Source organism: Arctopsyche grandis, chromosome 8 (genome assembly GCF_051622035.1).
Source record: "Arctopsyche grandis isolate Sample6627 chromosome 8, ASM5162203v2, whole genome shotgun sequence".
NCBI classification, from domain to species: Eukaryota; Metazoa; Arthropoda; class Insecta; order Trichoptera; family Hydropsychidae; genus Arctopsyche; species Arctopsyche grandis.
In genome coordinates, this window is record NC_135362.1 from 30,035,314 (window position 1) to 30,058,424 (window position 23,111).

Consider the following 23,111-nt stretch of genomic DNA (forward strand, 5'->3'; position numbering starts at 1 on the left):
ATATAACGGATGGATATTTTTCTAAGCTATTGTATAGATTTTTTTTACGGAAATTTATGTTTAGCGGAAACGTGTGAACGTGAATGAATAAATAAATTTTAACAACAGATAAAATTAATTAAAATACGTCTCATCCATTGTTTATATTCGGATAGTGAAAAAAATGTCATTTTCTTTTCGTATAAAATATGCGCTTGAATTTTCGATTTATTGACGCTAATGTTGATAAGAAATAAAAAGGAAATTTATGATCTATTGAGACGTGCGTTATTTAATTACTTGTTATCAATTTTAAAATATGTACAATAAATTATTCAAATACGTAGACTTCTATATATATATTATATTACTGTATTATATTATTATTTGTATGACATTTAAATTCTGCTATTTATACGTTTTCACACTTTTTAATCACTTAAATATATAGTCAAAATTTCAATGTTATACTAATTTATTTATTTTTATATGTATATACATACGTACATATATTTTATTTTATTGCAATCGAACATGTGCCCTCGCTTTTACAGATCGCTCTAACGCGACGAGTGTACTAATACGGATACAATACAACTATACAATTAATACAATAATTTTTGTACAATGCGAATTCATACAAACATCATCCACAGTGACATCTATGGAGAAATTTTTGCAGCATTTTTATTATGGAAATTGACGAAACACAAGGCGCTTGGAAATGCCAATTTACGGAAACCCTTTAAATTAATATCAGAAAAATTGACAAATTCTGAAAGGAAACGATCGACCTGGAGTCACAAACTGAGGTCTGGCCAACAGCTACTAGTGGGAATCGAACCGTGACCACTCCGCTCGAAAGCATTATATGTTAACCACTAGTCCACGCTGCTGGTTAGCATATTATAAGGCTAGTGTTGTGCCCGTTGATTTCAACTATAAAGTTATATTTATGTTATATATAAATATGATGTAAGTTAATTTATAGACGCGCGCGCATGTATTAATAGAAAAAGTTAAATGCGCGCATTACATGCTCGTTGATCTAACCCGTTCGCCCGTTCGCAATGATGAATGAACCTGTGTGTGTGTCTTCGAGGATGTGTGTATGTTCCCACGCAGCGCATCTGACCCTGACGTCACCCGTCGCACGGCCTGACTTCGCTTAGCGCTCAATATCAGGAGCATATGTCAGTCGCTCAGGTCCCTCCTACACACTTCCCGCGTCTCCTCAGCACGGTCGCTCGTCACGCTAAATCCTTATAGTGGATGCTTAAAATGCACCCATTGGTCAGAATGAATCGTCGTCGCTGTAATTGGCCAAACGTTTTAGTCCACGTGGACCACTTCACGCTGATTGGTTGTGTGCCTCGTTTGCGTTTATTTATTTTATTAAATATCTCTAGGCACAACATATACTCCTGGTATTCAAAATTTTGTTTTTTTTTTAATCGTACTTGTTCACGCGTCCGCCACAATTACCTACATACATCGCATCCGTTTTTATATATATATTAATTTAAATATTAAAATCAATATTTGTAATGGTATATTTATTAATATTTGAATAAACTCAAAAAATTTTATATTATATATTGTAATGTATGTATTTGAAGAGGATGTGATTTTTATTTAAGCATATGAGAAGTCGTCGATGTAAAAAGTTGTGTTGTCAAGATCATTTTTTATTGTGCATTTTAATCGAGATTCAAAGTAGAATTTGTCACACGGTTTGCGTTGAACAAATTCGATTGTAATCGTAGGATCTGCTTGACCTTTTCAAAATGTTAATGAAATGTCGAGGATAAATCCAAGATTTATAACGGATAAGTGGATGTTCACGTCCACAACCCACAGTGCTAAACGACACGGAGTCTCACCGCTAAGGGTCTAATTTGACGTCATAAAATTTGTCGGCCGTCATAAATATGCATGTAAATATGTACATATATAATACATGTGGAGTGCAGCGAAAATTTTTTAGCGAAATTATTATAATTCAGACGAAAATTTCTCTATTGGAAAGGTGTCGACGTCGCATCTTTTGAATCATTTAGCGTTTATGGAATATTTACGACTTTATGTTCGCCTTTACCGAACGTATTATATTATTATATATTATTGAGATTTCATAACGTTTTATGTGGACGATAAATTCAGACACGGACGGACGGACCCATCTCGGACGACTCGTTTTTTTTTTTTTTTTATTCATATATTATTTATCGTTCTTTAAGCCTTAAATATGTGGGTTCTGTCCCGAAAATTCGAACACGTTGAAATTATTGAAAGTCATAAAAAAGGTCTTTAAATCAATCAAAAAATTTCCTCGCTGTCGTCCGATCTCTCCATTATTATTATTATATATGTACATATTATAGATGAATATCCTCGGTCGAATCGAGAATGAATTTTGAATAAACGATGATATTTTATCACGTGCTAATGAGATTTCAAATGCTGAATTTCCATATAGAGTATGTTTTCATTTTGAATCTTTGATATTTGTCGAGTACCGTCGCTCCTATAATGCCGGTGATATGTATTCTAACTTGTTTAAATAATGAATGATGTTGTTGTTGATTAACGTAATTATAGTGTGAGTGTAAGAGGAGCTGTAATGTAGCAAGTTATAGCGTAAATTGCAAAATTTACACATATTATGTATGTATGTATGTACAATATGTAGCGCGTATTGAGAAATTGGCTGACGATATTATAAATGTATGTAAATTCAAGACTTGGGATGATTGAAAATTAAATTGTTAGATAAAAATTCGGAAGTTGTATATTATATCATAAATAGCCATTGTAAATGAGAAATGAAAAACCTGTTAATGTTTAATGTTAAAACCTCTTATGTAAGAAAGATGTTACATTCTTAGAATCAAAGCAAATAAGCTATCTAGTTTGAGAGGGTCATTATTTTAAAATAGAGTTGAGAATAATTTGCCTAATCAAATATTTTTAAGATTTTTAAATGCTTTTTGTCGTATTCATTTTCATTTTTAAACGCTTTTTATTATTACTAAATTATGTTCACAATTCATCTTATATCTATTTTAATAGCTACTGATCTACTGATCATTTTCTATTTTACAATTTTAATTTAATTTTGTTAGTAATCATAGTATTATATTATTCTAATGTTAATGTACAGCATAATAGGAAAAAGAGCTCAAAAACCTATTGTTTTTTATCATTTAGAAATCATGTTCAAAATACATATTATATCTATTATTATAATAGTTTTTGGTCTATTGATCATTTCCTATTTTACCATTTTTTTTTTGTTAGTATTTATAGTATTATCTTATTTAAATGTTAGTGTACAGCATAATTCGAAAAAAGCTCACGAATTTTAAAACAATTCTAACCCGACTGAATATAATACATAAAACTGAATATATAATACATAAAACCAAACATATAATACATAAAACCAAATGTATAATACATATAACCAGCAGCGTGGACTGGTGGTTAGCATATTAAGTTTCGAGCAGAGTGATCACGGGTTCGAGTCCTACTAGAGTCCCGCTGCTGGCCAGACTTTGGTTTGTGACTCCAGATCGATCGTTTTTTATCAGAGTTTGCCAATTTTTCATTGCAACGGTTCCTGTAAATTGGCATTTCCTCTCCAATCTCGCTTGCAAATAGATAGTGTGAAAATTGTACTCAGTATTGACCACATAACACGTTTCAATGGTTCATAGTTGTTAGTTGCATATTTGATTTCGAACGCAGCAAACTTTTTCATGTCAAACATTGGTATATATTATATGTACATATGTATGTATATGTATATATTTACCCGGTTTTTGTATTTACCTATAACAAAAGTTTTCCCGGGTAAGATTATTATTTCCAGTGTCTCCTCGCTTCCTTTTAGAGCGGAAATAATCTGGATGTGAATTGTGATTTTTCAGTGTCAATTTTGTCTCAACATTTCTTTTTAGATTTATGTAGATATGTAATATGAATGTATAGCCAGCAGCGTGGCTCGGTCGTTAAGCTTCTGCTTAACACTGAGAGGCGCCGAGTTCGATCCTTTGAGCTGACCTCGATTGAAAAGAATTTTTCTGAGTATATCTGTAATGCTGCTGGTCAGACCAGGATTTGTGACTCCTGGTTGATCGTTTCCTATCAGAGTTTGCCAATTTTCTCTGATTTCATTGTTGAAACGATTCCCGATTAAAAATTGGCTAAAAATCCTTCCTACCCACTATGTCACCACTATTTGAGTATGATTAATGTAAATATTACAATAAAAATGTATGTACAATTCATAGATGTCTCGTTAATTGTCGAGTTTAAGTCAGTGTCTCGTAATTTAGCGACTTATGTATATAATAAAAAATGCTGTATTGTTTGTAATTTGGCCAGGAAGGCGCATTGGGGTTTACCTGTAATGCCTTCCTGGTATGAAATAAAAAAAATAAATAAATAAATAAATAAAAAAAAAAAAATAATATGTAACTGACTTATGAATGTCTATAGCTTCTTTATAATATATGTATTTGGTTGATTAATCTAAAATATCTTGTTAAATGTCTATGCAAGCAAAATCTGACAGATCTGGTCATCTAATGATTCATATCTTGTCAGCAGCGATAAACATTAGCCAGCAGCGTGGCTCGGTGGTTGCATTGATACTAAGCACCGAGCGGTCGCCGGGTTCAATCCCGTGATCTGACCTCGATTGAAAAGAATTTATTCCGAGTATAATCTTAAATTCTGCTGGTCAGATTTGGATATTTGTGACTTCAAGTCGATCGTTTCCTATCAGAGTTTGCCAATTTATCTGATTTCATTATTGAAGCGGTTCCTCCATCAAATTGGCAAAAAACCATCCCACCCTTCATCTCACCACTATTTGAAACACATTCAAATAGTGGTGAGATGAACTCACCACTATTTGAATGTGATTTCAGAAGTTTGTTATCTATAACATATATATGTACATAGATGTCTTGCTAATTTTTATATATAGCACTTGTATTATGCTTTTATGCCTGTATTCTTACATATAGTTTTTGTATTATGCTTAAATGTCTGGTCACAGTGTCGCGTTAGAGTATTCTGTTAGGTCACTGTGGCAAATATATAAATAAATAAATAAATACATAAACACAAACATCAATAAATCGATTTATTTAAGCTGGTTACAAAAATCACTCAACCAAATCTCATTACGGTGTTTGTTGCATAGTTATTAAATGCTATTTAATTATGTGTATGTATGTATGTATTTACATATGTATACATATACATGTTTTTGTTAATATTATACAAATTTCTTGTACAGTGACTAACCATTCGGATGAATCAACTTTTAAAATTTTACAAAAATAAACAAATTTAAATGATGTGACATTGGTAATTAAATTCACATAAAACAGTAAAAACTTCAAAGCCACATTTTTTCCACATGCATATTTTATCGACACAGATTTACGCAAGTGGAGATCACTTCTGGTATCTCATCCTTCGATTAAAAGTCTCGCACTATAATTCAACTTTGGAGGTGGTTCAGATATATGTATGTACATACACACGTACATATATTTTCGACCTATTTTAGTTGTCCCAATAAATTTTTCAGATGACAAGATCACGGGATGGATGCGTCAATTTAACATATGGATCGACCGCGAAAGGTCACGCCCTAGAATTCACCTTGTTCTTGACACGAAACTCGCGGCAAAACCCACATCCGCTTTAATATTATATATATATGTCTACACGTATGTATGTATGTGGAATGTGTGTAAGTGTATGTATGTATTGTATGTAGCCATGTGATAAACAAAAAGACACGTTTCTGTGAAAGATGCGAACATTATGCGGCGGCGGCGCCTTATTTAATTCATTCGATAAAATGGATACGTTGTACACGCTCATAAATTGTCGGATCCGCAAACGGTGACTCTATTTAAGTTATGTGTGTATTGTTTATTTTAATTTATTTCATTTTTAATGTATGTATGTTGAATTGAATATCTAGTGATTTTCTTCTCGACGTTCCTTATATATGTATCTACGTACATGTAATATTATTCATGTGTTTATTTCTATTCTGTTCGGCTTTACCCGGCGAGGTCTACATACATAGATTGTTTTATTCCGAATCTTTATTATGCAAAGTTAACATGCTATTTTTTTTCTTTAGGGTAGTCAAGTATCATAATAGCTGAAGGACAGAGTTTCGCTCGTCAAAAGATGCAAAAGGCATATAAATATTTAATTACAGTAATGTTTATTCGAATTGATAGATATTATTTTATTATAACTGAACCCGGCATGCGTTGCAATTCCCGTTCCCGTTCCCGTTTCAAGGTCTCTTCAAACCAACTGGTGACGTGATTACTAACGAACACATTTCCTTGACTAAACAATGGCGCTTTAAATTTTCGCGTCGGTAAAATCGTAATTACGAATATTATTATTAAGAGGATTTTCCCGTTTTTTTTTATCACAAAGCTTCCCGGACATGCATACAACAAATTCTGAAAGTTCTATCGTAATCGGTTGAGTGGTTGAGGAGCTTATACTAGACAGACAGACAGACAGCAGACAGAAAAACAGACAAGCAGACATTCAATTTTATATATATATGGAAAAGCATTTCTTCGTTTCCTATATAGTACCCATATGTCTACCTTACTCCTTTACTTTTGGGCATGCTTGGGTATATATGTATGTACATATATGTATGTAATTCCCTTGAACTTTGGAGCATTTTTCATTGATTCGTTTTGTTCTCCAGCTTCTACGTGGGAATATGCCATGCCCGTCTTTGCCTGGAACAGTTGGGACGTTATGTCCCTAGTAATTATGTGCGTGGTAGACATCATCGTTTGATGGTTGTACCTCCTGCCCGCACAGGTCTTTACCGAATGGCTGCAATTCCAAGAGCTGTCCGACTTCTCAATGAAATCATTGCTGCTGAGCCTGAATGTGATATTTTCCACCTCAGTGAGCGTAGGCTATCGGAGGTTATAACCTATTTGTCTGGGAGCCTGCGCTCATCATTATTTTCATAATTGTATGAGTAGAATTTTGATCTTCTCTCTTCCATTTGGGCCTAACGGGGATGTTTTGTATTTGCGGCTAGTTCTTATATATTGGTGCTGGCTATAAGTGCAAGACATTCCCTACTTTGCATTTTATCATTATCTGCTATTAATATAATGCTTTAGTTTTTTATGATTATCTATAAATGTATTTTTTCCTGCGTATATTTTTTATTAGGGACTTCTGTAGTGCCACAAGTATCCAAACTTTAACTTAAAATAAATAAAAATATATGTAATAAAACAAAATATGCCCTTTTTATCTCACTTATTAGGATGTACATACATATTTCAGCCTATTTATTCCTTACAGTTTCTTCTTAACTATGTAGATTGCCTCGATTTAGCTATTCTCTATCGATTTTTTTATTTACCGTAACATTTTACAGTTTGGGGTCAACAAGAGCTTTCAGCGATTTTCAAACATTGTACAACTTTGAGTTTTGAGGTCAACGAGAGCTTAAAAGTGGATGAGACTGTAAAAATGTATAACTTAAAACAGAATGTGTGTCGTGACAATTTGTAAATCTTTATTCACATTGTGCGGATTGGAAAAGGTTAAAAATCATCGATATACCAGGCAATGTGGTTAAATTACATATAATTGTCGGATTACAATTTATGATGTTATATGAAATAAAAAAATACAATGGAAAAATCTATACTACATCGCGATTGTTCAACATTGATAGAAATGCATATTCACGTGTCCGGAGGCATGCATTTACATTGAAATGTCGTAGACTTGACACTGCCGTGTCCAAATAGATAGTGATCTCAATTTATATGTCCTGATTGGATCCATTAAAACGCTTGTTGTTTTTTTTTTTCAATCTGTTTGTCTCTCTCAATCAACATAATCACCGTATAAACGAGGAATCTGGTTTTACTCCGAAAGAGTCGGCGTATTAAATCTTCACTCGCAGTCAAACTGTCAACATGTTATACATATGTAGATAAAAAAATACATTTTTTCGGTATATTCTATTACAATGAAGTGTTTTCAAATTGAATTACTAACAAACTAACCAGTAGATTTTATGACAGAATCACAAATAACCATACTAACACACTTGTGAAGAGTCTCGGTGATTACAACAAAATGTCTATACCCTTCAGATATAACACGCAGATTACCTAAACACAATCTGCTTTAGGTCATCGACTCTCTAAAGAGTCTTTAATTAATATTATGTATTAGATGTATTATGAGCATCTATAAGAATTGTAAATTGGTTTTTGAGTTCTTTTTCCTATTATGCTGTACTGTATTAACATTAGAAAAACATAATACTATGATTACTAACAAAATTAAATTAAAATTGTAAAATAGAAAATGATCAGTAGATCAGTAGCTATTAAAATACATATAAGATGTGTTGTGAACATAATTTCGTAATGATAAAAAGCATTTTAAAATCAAAAATCAAAATCAAATTGAAGGGAATTAGAAAGTGGTGAGGTTGGCGTTTGAATTGACCCCACACACTCGCCAAAAGGTTAATTGTTGATTAATTCGATAAGTGACATTTTGTCGATGGCATAAATTACAAATTGAACTATATTTATAATATAATTCTGAATTATGTGTGTGATCTATTGTACAATTCGGGTAATAAATTGCCCACACGAATCTTCTTCGTATGTGAATTATGGTAAGTGTGTGTGGAATGTAGGGTGTTTAGAAATATTATAATTTCGATAAAAATGTCAAATCCGTTTTGATTAAATCCTTACTGGAAACTTTACTGTTTTTTTTTAAGATGTCGTAAAATATTATTCAATTGATTTTTATTTTGAAATTTAAATCCAAAATTTTTATTCAATGTATATATTTAACATTAATTTAACCAGCGGCGTGGACTAGTGGCTAGCATATTATGCTTTTGAGCAGAGTGATCACGGATTCGAGTCCCACTAGAGTCTCGCTGCTGGCCAGACCTTGGTTTGTGACTCCAGGTCGATCGTTTCTTATCAGAGTTTTTCTGATTTTCATTGAAACGTTTCCTATAAGTTGGAATTTTCTCTCCAACCTCTCTTGCTTATCTCAAGTTATTCAACGTCTTGACGTTCGCCGATTACTATAATAAAAATACTGCCAAAATGTATCCACAGATGCCACTGTGGATCACGTTTGTATGAATTCTCATTGTATAAAAATGCTTGTATTAATTGTATTGAATCTGTCTTAGTACACTCATCGCTTTGGAGTGATATTTAAAGCCGAGTGTATATGTTCGATTGAAATAATAAATAAAGAGAAACATTTGTAAAAACTTGATTTACCAATATTCCTCCAAATCTATGGATACCTCTTATCATTTGAAACGGTTCCTGTAAAATTAGCATCCCCTTTCCTATATCTCTTGCTAATCTCAAGTTATTCAACATCTTGATGTTCGCCAATTTGATTATAAAATGCTGCAAAAAGTTCTCCATAGATCTCAATGTGGATGTTTATGTGGATGAATATGTATATATTATTATTTGCTTTTATTATGAAAAAAATTTGGCACTTTAAAAGTTTAGGTAATTTTTTTTTTTTAATTTAAAAAGACTTGAGCTACATATCCAGCAGTACGGCTCAATGGTAGCGTGTATGTTTAGCACCAAGTAATCAGTGGGTTCGATCCGCTATACTGCTGGTTAGATATGGGGGTATTTGACTCCAAATCGATCGTTTCTTATCAGAGTTTGCCAATTTTATCTGATCACTGTTGAAACGGCTCTTCAAAATTGGCAAAAAAATCATCTTTCACAAATCTTCTGTATTTATTGTATGTACAATTTGTAAAAATTATGTACAAATCTCAAATCCACAGATGTCTCAATGGATTAATTATTAAATTATTAATTAATTAAATGTTATTTCGTGTTCTTCAGCTTCTGGAAATACATTGATTTATTTAATAATAAAATGCTGCATTGCTTGTTATTAATTGTCCAAGAAGGCGCATTGGGGTCTTCCTATCAAGCCGTCCTGATATATATGTATGTATCTATGTAAAAATAAAATATGTATGTACATATATATGTATGATTCAAAGAATTTTTTCTAAAGGTTGATTATGGGCGAATTTATTTTGTTCATAATAAATATTCAAAATAAATTTGTTCAGTGTGAGTTTGATGGGTTTCGAGTTGACGACAAGAAGTGTTAAGAAGTTTTGTTGACGTTCGGTAAGAGCGAGAGCCACTCTAATTTCCATATGTTACGACTATGGCAGCTCTTCGCCAATGACAATGGTGGTGCCACACTAATTCATGGTAATGTGACACCTTCAATATTCAAATCACTCGGCCTTCAATATTCAAATCGATCCATCCGATGACTTAATCCGCGACCAGGAATGAGGCTGCCGAGGCACAACATCTGCGATGCATCACGAATTCCACGTGACATTTTGCGTTCGAAAATACCTATACATACGTGCATGCGTGTGTGTACATAAATAAATAAATAAAAAATGCATTTACATTGAAAATACTTTTGTATGAAAATTTCCGTCGAAATTTATTGAACGAAATCGGGTTTTTAGCTCGCGCTACGTTTTTTTCTTTTCGTTTTCGCAGGGGCAATTTGTGTGGAAATTAGATTATTTATTGGCGGATAAAAATAGCCACACCTTCGATTCGAATACATGCATATTTTTTCGGTTTCAAATTTTAAATTTATAATGTTCATTGAATTTTTGTATATTTAAACCGTATTTTGTTGTTAACTCTCACTTTGCAAACGATTTCAAATCCTCCTTATATCATGATGCGTCTAGTTATTTATTTTTTAGTATTTAATGAAAGTCAAATCTATGAGTAGTATTTGGTTTTTTCAATAGTTTCAAGCCAAGCTTATAGCTTCAATAACATACAAAATAGCTCTCCTGTCAAAAGAATTAAATCAGTGGCGTAGATACCTTATAGCAAAGTCATGCAAAGCATGAGAGTCCAGCTTATCAGGGGGTCCATATTTATCTAATAAATTTCGAAAGAGACTTTGTAACTATATAAGGTTTGGGTGGTAGCATCGAAAATAAATTAAAGTTTCTATGAAGATGATATCGATATCGTTGAATATTATATTTTTTCAATTCAAATAAATTTAATAAAAAAACAAATGATTGTTTACTATTAGATTAGCCATGTTTAAGCTGTTTATATTACAAATACCGAGCGAAGCCTGGTAAAACCACTAGTATGTATATTATACATTAGTATACTCAATGTAGAATTAAAATTTTCTAAAATATCGATATTTCGAAAATAAGAAAAATGACTAAGAATTTTTGCAAACCTTAAACCGAGAAAGATGATTTTTTAAAATCGGTGAACTAAGTTAAATTTATTACAAGGCTTTTATTTTTTTTGTAGAACTGTTATAATACCATTCCTATGTAAATATATATCAAAAAACAATTTCAATTATTTCATCTCATATTTAAAAAAAATCAGTGGTGAGGGGACCTTGGATAAATTTTGCTTGAGTGTCCAAAATTCCTAACTACGCCACTGAATTCAATGATTCCAATCTCCTATCGAAAGTTCTCTTGGCAGAATGTTGTCTTTTAGACATTTCCCCGAATGAATGGCAGTAAAGGTGTTTTTCATTGGAAATATTTGTAATACATACATATATGCAAGTATGTCTTATGAAAAAAGTTCAAAATTGAATCCATGAATGGGTAAATATAAAAAATTGGGTCCATCGGCTATGCCACCTTTTCTAAAGTATAAATAAATATATGTACATACATACATACGTATGTATATGTATAGGTAGATAGAGTAAAAATAATGATTGGATTATTTCACCTTCAAAATTATTGATTGCATTAAACAATATGATCACGTTTTCAGACGTGAAAGGATGACTGCACACTCTATACCAGGGGTTCTTAACTCTGTGCCCGCGGGTCTTTGGATTTTGGATGTTTAACATGACATGATCTTAAATGGATTAAATGAAAACATTTAGTCGGTTCCATTTCTCCCTTTTTGAAAAAAAAAGAAACTTAGAATTTTAAATCCTGTTTTAGTTTCACATATTTGTGCGAATATTTCTTTTTTTCCATGAACATAATACAATCAAAAACCAGATCTCGACTTATCTATACCAACCGTGATATTCGTTTACGATTGGGATTATTAACCTACACACCTACATAGCTTTGAAATTTTAGTACACGATTACCCTGATTTATTTTCTAGCTTCATTAGTACTTTTAGGGCTAAGATGAAGAAGCAAATCTGTGGTTGATTCATTGTTTTATTTATATTTACTATGTTTTTTTTTTGTTTTTATTATATTACCAAGCTGTGCTCACTTTCATAGGAATTTAAGTATTTTCTTTTATATTTATATATATTTTTTCGCTCTATTTCTATTTTATTGTTTTTTTATTCTGTATGTGTGCCATTATATTTAAAATAAAATTGAATCTCAATTGCGCCCGGAACCGCAATAGGGTTAAGAACCCCTGCTCTACACGATTCGATGAAAAACCCACTTTTTCAATTTTTTAAATGTTAAAAAGTAATTTGCTGCCGCAAAACCGCAGTAGATCAAATTGAAAATGTCGAGATTTAACAGATAATTGAATTTTGACGCGAGTCGTAAAAGAATATTAGCTACTTACACTCGTTTTTTTGCGCAATTAACCTTTTAGATGCGCTTGTTAAATTCCGAAACGGGGATGCTTAATTGATCGGTAAAATTTACGAAGCGCTCTTTATGACGAGCGATAAATTTTTACGATTGCATTGCATCGAAAACGAAACTGTTATTTTCCGGGTACTATTAATATTATATTATGTTATATGTAGTACGAAATGTGTCGTCACGCTCTTGCCCTATAGTCGATGAACTTTTGGATACTTTTGGGTGTGTGTATGTATGTTTTTTTTTTGTGTTTTTGGATAACGATAGCGATCATTTCAAAGATATATTGGCGCCGGCGAGCGATAAATAGTTACAGAAAGTCATGGAAGACGTGTCCTGTAAATCAAAATGTTAATGCGAGACGGTCTACCGCGTAGTGGAAAAGAGCCTTGTGATTAACGATTTGACGTTCGAGACGGCATTTTTGACTTTTGATACTGTCACTTGGCGTCCGTGGGAATTTTCACATTGTTTTACCGTTTTGTTTAACTCTGGTGGCATTTATAATACCTCTTCGGGTGGCGCAATCGTCGTATAAAACGAAGCGTTGCCAAATCGATAGGGTTCAAAGTTTGTCGCCGATTAATTCTGTGGGATAGGTTTTTATCGGTGCGTGTGGAAATTCGGCCATTTTCCGTGTTTTTAGCATATATTTTTTAAAATGAAATTATTTATGGATGTTTTATTGTGTATATATGTATGTACTGTCACTAAGGTTTCCAGTCCCGGGATCTCGGTGTTTTCTGGTACCGTGAATCCCGGTGCTGAAAATAGTCTGAATACCGGGATTACGGTGCTGGCAAAATGTATTTAAAAATATTATTTTTACAAAAATAATAATTAAAAACATTATATAATGAACAATGGTGGGATGAGCAATGACAGTCATAGTCCATTTGTTTTCTCTGACCCGTTTTGACGCCGGATTGCTGTTCCCACGAAATGGTATCAACGGCCTGTATTGTGTCGCAGATTTTGTGCTCGACTGCAATTGATATTTGTAGCATATTTTGACTGATTTGAACTCAGAATCGATCATTGATCACGTTTTCACGTGTGTGTCTGTATGTGTCTGTCTGTACGTCAGTGTATTTTGGGGATTTTATGAACACCGTTCGTACTATCGAACTGAAACTTAATATTGGTTACTGAAATTATTATCGGTATGACGTAAATTTTTTTTATATTTTCAAATTGACCGGAAATGGTACCTCCCATTATAGGTGATCTCTTTTTTACTAGCCTCTTTTCAGCTTGCTTTCGATTTTTTCGTGTCTCTTTTGTTTCGATGAATAATTACTAGACGGTACAAACTATTTATAAAAAAACGAATCAATGAATCGCGCTGCTGGTTTGTGACTCCAGGTCGACGTTTCTTATCAGTGTTTACCTTTTTTTTTCATTAAAACGGTTCCTGTAAAATTAGCATCTCTTTCCTATCTCTCTTTTGTTAATCTCAAGTTATTCAGCATCTTGAGGTTTGCCAATTTGATTATAAAATGCTGCAATACAATTCTCCATAGATGTCACTGTTGATGTTCGCATTGAATAAAAAAAATGTTTATGTATATTGATTGATTGCATTGTATCTTTATAAGTGCACTCGTCGCTTTGGAGCGATCTGTAAAGGCAAATGTTCATGTTCTATGAAATAAAATAAAAATAAAAAAGTATACATATATGTATGCATCGGAAAAGCTCGATGAAAATAAGTGTGATTTTATCTTTAAATTTTATTTTTCTACTTTCAAATTTCAGTAGATTCTGGTTATATGATATTGATTGGGATTTTTGTTACTTACATATATTCCTGATAAATCATCATCATCTCTCATATATCACCTTGCTTGCGGGGTCAATCCCCGAAGTTATTATGCTTGCTTCGTTTTAAAATCTTGGACAACAAATTTAACGATTCAGATTCTGTACTGCATTTTTTTGTACCGCTAAAATTAACATAATTATATCTCCTTTTGATCTATTTGATCCTTCACTCTCAATCCGGGACGAGGTCCCAAAATTGTCGTTGTTGGTTGTCGAGAGGCATAGGTGAGGCTTATTGTCAGTTATTATTTTATTATTATTATTTTACTCTACTGCCTGTCTCCTGACAGCCATATCTTACATTTGTATATATGTATTAAGAAAAAATTCTTTGCATTCGAATTTTTTTATTCAGATTAGGTTTAGGTTGTGGTGGGCACTTTTTTGGGGGCGGCATTTTTGAAAATATATGATGTAAAAAGAATATTTAAATTGATTCAGAATGCATTTATCCCATTCAATATGTTTTCTTATGTTGAACTTGTACTTTGTAATTCGCTGACAAAATGTAATTAATTATTTTAAAAACGAACCTACGGCTTAATTCTTATTTGCGTATATAATTTTTTTAAATCATATATAATATTAATAATCGCAGCATTATTTGGCCACAGTTTGAGATTCGCTGTTTTATTAAAAATGTATTGTAAAAAAAATCGTCAAGGAATATGTATAATTATTTTTTCACGTCATCGAATTTGAAGTTTGATTTAATGTAATTGCAGTTTATAAGTGAGCAATGTCATAAATTTGAAATGCAGTAAAAAGATTATTTGATCAAAAAGCCACTTAATGCATTTTTTACTTTCGATTAATTTTATTTTTGTTGATAGGTTTATCACGAGAGCGACAACGAATGCCGAGCTCGATTCAAGGCAGGAAAGGTTCGTGGAATTTTCTCATTTTCTTCTTTTTCTAGCGTTATGATTGAATTGTGCACAGATTGCCCGCGATTCATACGAAAACGTGCATGCATACGCTTATTTATTTATTTTTTAAAGTTCGATCGCGAAAGCCGATTATTGCAAAACAATGAAGACACGTTTTGATCGTTCGTTACAACGGCAGGCGTGTCGTGTCGAAAGGACGCCGGATATTCGTTCGACGACAGGATGTTGCAATGCGGAGAAAGCGACATAACACCCTGTACATATGCAAGGCGAAGGACTAATAATAATTGATAACCGGTGACTTTCGACCGTTTGCCGTTATTCAAATTGCCACCGAACTTGTATTATTATTTTTTTTATTATTAATATGTATGTACATACGTACATATATGCAGTAAAACGTTATGGGCTTATTTGTGACACACTTTTCGCTCTCGCGCGATAATTAACGCTCAAACAAATAACGGACATGTCCATCGAGGGGTTTTTCCCGGCGCCTGCGTCTTGTCCTAGAAATGGAGATTTAGCTTTTCGGTTAGAATAGTGTTTCTCAGACTGTGATACGCGCACTCTTCGTGGTAGTCAAGCGGAAGATATGAAGTGAAGGGTACGCGATCGTCTTATTCAATACAAAAAAAATCAACAATATATTGCTCCTGCTTGATGACAAATTACAATGAAGAAATTACACTGTTCGACAAATGACAACTTTTTTTTTTTGGTTCAGAGACGAGATATGACTTTTCTTATAGATCTATGCCCAGTGAACACGAATCTGGTAATAAAAAATTTCGATTGGCTTGAGATTCGGAGATATACACATACATACATATGTGTTTTTTAAGTCGAGCGATTTTTCTATATCTTGGTGTTATTCGGTCGATGTCTCAAAATTCAAAAGTCAATTTCCTGTTCAAAATGAATATTGGAATCTATAGTCGGGTATTTTATCTTTCATTTGTAGTACTTTTCAGCTTTCAAATCTCTCTAAGTAGTCGTCCAGTTCAAATCAAAAGTCAAAAGTACTTATTTTCACTTGGGATTTTTTCCCACTGTTAATATTATTTTATATTGAGTATCCCTATTAATTCAATTCAGATTCGTGTAAATACGACTAAATACTAGTACATACGAGCTTTTATCTCGCAATTTTACCGATTTAGAATTCAGCACACTTCCAATTAACCCTTTTAAACGAAAACAAAAAATATTGTGGCTAGTAAACTATCCCAATAAACATGTTTCAATAGAAAATACTCATAATAAATACAGACGTTGACCAACCACTGCTGAATGAAACCCTCTCCAACGCGCTTCCATTCGTCTCTGTTTTGCGCAATCTCATCTCATCTCATCTATCTCACGCCACAATTTTTTATTTATTTACTAGCTGAAGCTGGCATGCGTTGCAATGCCACAATAACGCATGCAATTTCCGTTCCCGTCATTACAGTAATGATAGTTTTACGGAAAAACGCAGGCAGCGAATACATTTGAAATTATTCAATTGTTTGTTTATTTTACCCTAACATCGCAGGTGGAGTCGCGAAAACATTTGAAATTATTGTTTAGCAATGCCACTCATTCCCGTGTTTCCCGTTTCCATTCCCGTTTTTGGGTGATTTTTTTCACAGAAACCATCACCGACATATACACAATAACTCCTCTAAGTTTCATCGCAATCGGTTGAATGGTATAGGAACCCATACGCGACAGAAAAAATATTTATATATATTGAAAAATCAACAGACAATAGATGTAGACATGCATACAAATAAAGAATAAATGTAACAAAATAGCATCTAAGCCCAATTATATATTTTTACAAATTACATAAAATGGTACATAGAGACAAACAAATGACAAAGAAAAGAATAAAAACCAAAACATGATAACATTATAGAACAGTGCATAACTAAACATAAAGTGATATAATATTGGATGACGATTATACACACATATATTATAAGAATTAGAATGAAATGGATAAATCAATCAAAATTCTCCCGATTGCAGTCCTGAATTGATGCAAGAAAATACCGAATAGATCAACCCCATTCAGCTCCCCGTTAAACATGCGATAAACACGCTGTAAATAGGAATATTTTTGGGAATTGGTTTTGAAAGGATTAAGTGAAAAGAGTGCAGCGTGTCTAGTACACCTAACTGTGATCCTGAAAACAACCTTACTCAGTAAATCGGGACAATCAAGGACACCATTTAGGAGCTTAAAAAGGAATGAAGCATCAGTGAGTCGTCGCCTAACAGAAAGATTGTCAAAGGATAGAAGTTTTAAAGTATCGGGAACAGTAGTATGCATGTACATACATAGATGGGAAAATGGTAGCGTAAGGATTTGATTAATTTTAGTTGGACTTTTTCAATACAATTAATATGAGATATATAAAAGGTGACCAGATAATTGAGGCAAACATAAGATGAGACGTTGCAAGGGAAAAATAAAGGAATTTAAGTACATGAGGATCGATAAAGGGTTTAGTAGGAATCCAAGAGATGCTTTATATGCTTTATTAGTATTGACGGAAATATGTTCAAAGTAGTCGAGTTTATTATTAAGTATTACACTAAGATCCTTAATAGAAGAGGTTGTATTTAAAATTGAATGGTTTAAATGGTAATGTTTAATTTTCTCAATTTCGTCCACCTATCTTCCCTGCGGTCTTCCTTGTACTCTTTTGCATTCTCTCGGGTACCATTCTAACACTTCTTTTGTACACCTTTCGTCCATTCTTCTAGCCACGTGGTCCACCCATTGCCATTTCAATCTCTTTAATCTATCCGCTATGTTCACTACCCTTGTCATACCGCTATGTTCACTACCCTCGTTATGTAGGGCATATACATACATATATGTCCTTATATATAGCGTTACATACTTCTTTAAGTTCGTTTTAAATATTCAGTTTAAAAAACGTATGGAAAAAAAACTCTCTTAAGAGCTTTTAAGACAATGCCATATTTATGCTTATATATCTACTATTTTTTTTTTAAATTTGGGAATACGTACATACATACATATGTCTGAGGGCATGTTGTATGTATGTTTGGGAAACACTTGGTTAATAGATCGTGTTGGGAATTTGCGTGCGTTTCTCACCTTGTTTGTAGTTGCCTAGGTAAGCCGATAACATCTGTTATGGTTAAAATTATAATTGGTCAGGAGGATCCGTGAGAATGAACTCAAATAAAACAATAGAGCTCAGACTCCCATGAAGCTGTGGCACGCACCATAGAGTTCAAGGAAGTCTTATATTATAATATATTACATACAAGACACTATTGCATTGTTACGAGACAAATTTGAAGGACTATTGCCAATTTGGAGATAAAACATGTATGTAAGTTCGAACGTAAAGTTCACTGTGATTACGTTTATTTGCTTATTTTGTATGGGAATTCTCGTCACTGTTTAATTGAACTACATACATATGTAAGACGCAAAAGTTGGACAGTTTCCTTATGGTCTGTTGGAAATACATACATACTTCGTCATGTTTATTTTTCAATTAATTCGTTTTGTGCATACATTATATAATTTATTTTATTGGCCATTTACTAGCAAGCTTCCTCTTAATTTATGTGTGATATTGCTGTTTGTTTTGTTGGTTACAAAACAGTAATAGCCGGGTACTTAAAACCAGCGAATTTGCATACGCATAAAATTGGCTATGGACATGTATAATATACATATCCGTTTGGTCGTATTTTGCATGCTACATATAAGTACATACATGCATGCTTTCCTATAAATTGTCGATAAAGGAGAGATATGTATGTATGTATGTGGATCGACGAAAATCGTAATATTATGTATACTTTTTAAAATGTTTCCGCATGTACAATAATGAGTTATGTATATTCAAGAACACTTTTTTTTATTTATTTGAATTATTCTTATTAGATTAATTGTTGGACAAAATCCAACCCACACGAATGACATTTTGAACATTGTACCAATTCATGAAACTTTTTTGTTGAATATTTTTTTTAATTACTTTGACATTATGCTTTGAAAGTTACATAGTTCTGTGCGGATTCCATGTGACGTGATCAGATTTTGGGTATCGAAAAAAAAATAAGACAGATGCGATAAAAATATTTGCATTTAACTCGCGAGAGGTCGGACATGTTCAACATATAATGTAATATTATGTTGTCGATGATCGGAAAATCCGAAACGCCTTCGCGCTGCAAAAATTGGCGTGCAACTTTCAAACCTATTTCTCGCTCCATAAATCACCAACAGGATGTTGAATCTTCTTCGCTTTTGCCCGTTCTTTCCTCTTATTTTCCTTTTTTTTTTCATTCGTTTTGAGTTCGGACTACAACATTGTCAATTATTGTCGAACCGCTAAATCTAACGTTGCTTTTTTTTCATCGTCGTTTGTTTCCTCTGTTGTGTTCAGAAGTTTCAACACGGTCAGGGACGAGTTGGAAGATGTTGGAAGTATTTTCTTTTCTGATGTTGCCAAGGTTATATTTAGTCTCGAGGCGACTATATATTTCTCTCCATTCGACGAGGAAGTAACGAGATAATCGTTTGTGCATTTTTCGAATATGGCAACTCTTCAAGTAGACCGTCATCGGCTATTGATTGCCTAATTTCATAAATTACTCGACTGTGAAGATTTTGACCTTTTATTGCAATCCTTCAATAAATACATACATATGTAATATATGTAGAGAGCTGACCACTTTACCGCATTGAATTTTCGGTTGCGAAATCGCCGATGGCAAAGCTATAATTCTGATAAAGGAGGCTGTTAAAAGCCAAAATTAAAAATATGGTCGTGAAGAGAAGTATTTATTTTTTTGTGTAATGCTTTGTAATGCTCAATCGCAATTAAGATATGCAGAAACATTCAGGGTACCATTTATCGGCCCGGAAAAATAGCCCTATTTCCAGACAAATTAGGTATTTATCGCGACATTATATGCAAATGACCATCTCTAAAACGATCTAATAAAAAGAGTGCCCATCTCTAAAATAGCTCGCAAGACCCAATCGGCGTCTGCCCGGGCAAATCAAACTTCAAATTGTTGCCAGTAACAAAAATTAAATTTGACAAAAATGAATAACGACTCTAACAACCTAATCTTAATAGGACCAACCCTAACTAAACCTAACCTAACCTAACCCCTAAATACATAAGTGTTGGCTGCTAAGATATTACGATGTGTTTGGATTTATATTATGATGTGTGGACCATGAGGAGAGTGGGAATGGACAGGAGCAGGACAACCCATTTGACGTTTGATTTGCCGGGCTGACGACGAATTTGTCGTTCGAACTATTCTATTTTAGAGATGTTAATTTGACATTTAATGTCGTTTTGACATACATATGTCGTGTAATTTATTTAACAGCCGTGCCAAAAATATTATCCCAAAAATTCATATGTACATACATATGTTCGACATTTAAAAAGCATTTGCAGAATCGGTCGAATACCCATTTAACCGAGGCTACATTGTAGCATTTTTGCAATAAATTGAATGAGATTTGCATATATATAAATCGAGATTACATCTCGATTTTAATTGCATGGTAATTATCGTTTGAGTCGTTAATTTTCCGTGTAATATGAAAAGTGAGGGAGAAACAATTGTGGGATTTCCCAGTCGATGCGGCGATCACGCGAGATGAAAACGGTAGTACAATTGATCGAATTTGATTAGGAGGTTTTCCTCGAAAGTGATCGCAAGGCTTCATCTTACGTCGACGAGAGCCGCATTGCACATGTGTACGACCTCAAAATATGTAAAACTGTCACGAGTTGACTTAAACACTCGTAACTTCTGATAAAATGTGCAAATTAAAATGTGCAAATTAAATTTTATTCGTTTTTAAATACGCATATCGGATTATACGATGTGATTCACCCGATATAGTTTCGTGGATCTTCTCGATTTATGTTTTATCACTGTTGTGTGATTTGAAATTATGAATGTGTGTATATTCTTCTGCTTACGTGTGTTGTTATTTATCGGTCGGATAAATGTAACAAATCAAAATTGAGTTATTATGAAAATGCATTAAAGCGGCGAAGAAAGGCTCTTGTCATAGTTAGTATGATAAATAATGGCAGTGCAGTGTTAGTTTTCGCCAGCACGATATAGCTAGGGGGCGAAAGGATAGACAACGGCTAACAGATGTAATATATTATCTGAAACTGTATGATATATCGTTGCTTTCCTTTGAATCTTTAAAAATTCGCCTATACTTGAGAGAAAATCTGGGTCATTTTGATAAAATTTTCCATACAATTTTTTTTTATAATGTTTCTTTGATTTTGATATTTAAATGCTTTTCATTATTTCGAAATTATGTTCACAATACATCTTATATCTATTTTAATAGCTAATGATCTACTGATCATTTTCTATTTTACAATTTAATTTAATTTGGTTAGTAATCATAGTATTATATTATTCTAATGTTAATCTACAGCATAATAGGAAAAAGAGCTCAAAAACCTATTTGCAATCCTTATTTTAATGTTTCTAATGCAATTCAAACAAAAGATTCTTAAAAGAAAAATTATGTTTTGTGTTTATGATATTGTAGCATATGCTAAAAGGAGCCGCCGTTATAATTGGTTTTCGAAGATTATCTCCAGGCTTAAGTGCTTTCGGCTAACAATGGAGACCGCCGAATGGACTTAGTGGTCGGTAACGGCACGCAGCCACTTCCCGCTAGAGTTCTCAGAACTGACGGCATGAGACCGTGGAACTGCATATCTAGTAAGTGATTATAACAATAGGTAAACAAACGCGTCGAGGAAGATGCAGTGAGTGACCTGCCCTTTATAAGCAGGTACTTATGTACATATATACATATATACAATATATATACATATATTTATTTTTTAACCAATCATTTGTATTTATTTAAAGTTTGGACCATTTGAAAGTTTCAATCATAATTGAAACAACCGTCACGATTTATCACGATTTGTTAGGTCTGTGTTTCCAGTGAATTTATCAATTTGAAATTACCGTATTAATACTAAAAATAAACGAATTCAAAACAACCACAATACGACATTTCCATCGATTTTTAATGTAATATTTTGCAATTATATGCCTATATATGCATGTATGTACTTTATTCGTGATAAAATAGTTACGGTAATTACCGATGGTGATATTTTGTCGATTTACCGGTAAACCGCTATATCGGTATTGCAATCCCTAATATGGATAGTTGTCAAATGTTGCTAATTCGATCATCGAAGAGGTCCAAATAAAAATTGTAAATGTCAGAAGAATCAAATTTTTAGAAAAACATATATATGTATGTATTTGTAATATAAACATTTTTAGGAAATACACAGAAGAAAGTCGTTTTGTTGCAATAACCATCAAATAGATACGGCGAAATAGAGTCTTGATAATTTAATGTATGCTAGGATTTGATTTTATTCTATTTTGTTAGAGAATTTTATATCAAATGAAGAACTTCTTATTCATTTTGGCTTAACCTTGCGGAAGGATTTCATAGATGGTGAAAATTTTTATAAAATTCGGGGCGCTACATATGTACATATGTAGAAATACAATTGGAAAACGTTGTAAGCCTTCCCAAGCATTATCAATGTTTTCCAAAACCAAAACATCTATTTCGAAAGGATTTTCTTGATAGTAGTTGATAGTTATTTT

At 32.9% G+C, this 23,111-nt stretch overlaps 1 protein-coding gene and 1 long non-coding RNA gene across 2 annotated transcripts in view; both read left to right on the forward strand.

Annotated features, from left to right (window-relative positions):
* The window catches only part of LOC143916109 (uncharacterized), a 373,187-nt gene that overhangs the window by 181,420 nt on the left and 168,656 nt on the right, over positions 1–23,111 (forward strand). The gene's annotated exons all lie outside the window — the stretch shown is intronic.
* The window catches only part of LOC143915758 (uncharacterized), a 77,585-nt gene continuing 60,327 nt past the window's right edge, over positions 5,854–23,111 (forward strand). The window contains exons 1-2 of the long non-coding RNA XR_013260929.1: positions 5,854–5,926; positions 15,372–15,422. This is a non-coding gene — a long non-coding RNA (uncharacterized LOC143915758). The remainder of the gene's footprint in view (positions 5,927–15,371; positions 15,423–23,111) is intronic.